The sequence below is a fragment of the Vigna unguiculata genome, unplaced genomic scaffold (assembly GCF_004118075.2).
Source record: "Vigna unguiculata cultivar IT97K-499-35 unplaced genomic scaffold, ASM411807v1 contig_197, whole genome shotgun sequence".
Lineage (NCBI taxonomy): Eukaryota > Viridiplantae > Streptophyta > Magnoliopsida > Fabales > Fabaceae > Vigna > Vigna unguiculata.
The window spans coordinates 160,215-162,012 of record NW_021010899.1 but is presented as its reverse complement, the minus strand read 5'-3'; the positions used below and the strand labels follow the sequence as shown (position 1 = coordinate 162,012).

Here is a 1,798-nt window from a genome sequence, read left to right as displayed (position 1 = left end):
CTTAAAGAGGTGCAAAAATCGTAGCCAAACTGCCACAACAAAACCTGAAAACGCTGATTCACGTATTCTTTGCAGATCTGACATTTGCTCACTAATTTGATCATAACTTTCTCCACAAAACTCCAAATGCATTGGTTCTTTTTTTTCTGGAAACTATACTCAAAGAGCTTTCTTTTAGCTACGGTGTCCGAATAGTGTCCGAATCTGGCATTTAACTTCTGAATTTTTGTTCTGGTAGCTATGGTGCTTGTTTTGACTTGAAATTTTTTCCCCCACTTCTAAAACATTGAATTTGATGGGAAAAATAGTTGGAGCAGTTGGTATGGTCTAAGTTGAGAGTTTCAAAAAAAATTTGGACTGATTTTTAGTCAAACTTCAGAGGACCATAACCTTTGCTCTAGTTATCAGAATCACTATTATTTTATATGCATTTGGGGTGGAATTTGATTTCCCACCTTGTCGGACCTAGCTTTTCCGGTTTGCAAACTCAGATTCTCCAGAAAATGCCATTTTCTACATTTCAGTAATGTTTTTTGTGATTTTTCTTCATTTTTTCCACTTTTGAAAAATTGTTAAAAATACTTGTACTTTGATTTTTGATCTGATTTTTTTTTGTGCTTCTTTTTGACCACTCACAGGAATATCCTACCAATTTTCAAGTCATTTGGAGATCGTTTGAGTATACTTGTAGTTATACCCTATGTTATGCCAATGTCACTAAAATTCATGTTTTTTGGTGCATGACTAGGGGAAACCCAAGTGAATTACAACCATTTGACCCTGAGATTGATCGGACATTCCATAGAGGAAGTAGGCATCTTAGGAATCCATCTTTGCATGCTGAATATTCAGTGACTTTTCCTGACTCTTATGATTCTTATCACATTCCTGACACTCCTCATTCTTTGCATTCTGAGCATACTATTTATTCTGAGCATTTTGATTTTCATACTGATAACATGGCTCAACCTCCTCCACCTCATGAGAGAACCATGAGTGAGCTCACTGCACCAGAGTTCACTTATGATAGTTTATGCATTCAATACCCTGAGGAGGAAGTTCCATATGTGCTGAAAACTAGTTTAATACACTTGTTGCCAAAGTTGCATGGTCGTGCAGGTGAGGACTCGTGCAAACACTTGAAGCAATTTCATGTCGTCTGTTCCACCATGAAGCCTACATATGTCCAAGAGGACCATGTAAACTTGAAGGCTTTCCCTCATTCTTTGGAGGGTAATGCGAAAGACTAGTTGTACTACCTAAAGAGATTGTTCCTTGCCAAGGTCTTCCCTACTTCAAGGACAACAACCATAAGGAAGGAAATTTCTGGCATCAAGCAGCAATCTAGGGAGACCCTTTATGAGTACTGGGAGAGGTTCAAGAATCTCTGTTCAAGCTGCCCACACCATCAGATCTTTGAACATCTCCTTTTGCAGTATTTTTATGAAGGTCTGCACCACATGGATCGAAATATGATTGATGCCGCAAGTGGTGGTGCCCTTGGTAATGATGGACGACCTTGGTGTAGGAGAGGAAGGGGATCCATGGAAGACACCAAAAAGAAGATGAAATGCAGCGGAAATGAAGATAAGAGCAAGAAGAGCTCTAAGCAATGGAGGTTTTTGGTGAAGATGAAGAGTAGAAGTGGAGCTATGGTATGGAAGGTGCCTAGAGGAGATGAAGGAGAAGGTTAGCCATGAGTGCTCTCAAAATAATAGAAGAGTGGAGTGATCTCAACACAAACATTTTATTAGAAATTTCAAGAGTTTCCTTTACAATATTTGAGTGGCTCTATTTA

At 38.8% G+C, this 1,798-nt stretch overlaps 1 non-coding gene across 1 annotated transcript; it reads right to left on the bottom strand.

The window, feature by feature from the left end:
• Positions 1-1,307: 1,307 nt before the first annotated feature.
• On the bottom strand, positions 1,308-1,414 carry LOC114171297. Its single transcript, XR_003601435.1, has one exon. It is a non-coding gene; the product is annotated as a small nucleolar RNA R71 (small nucleolar RNA).
• Between the last annotated feature and the right edge of the window lie 384 nt (positions 1,415-1,798).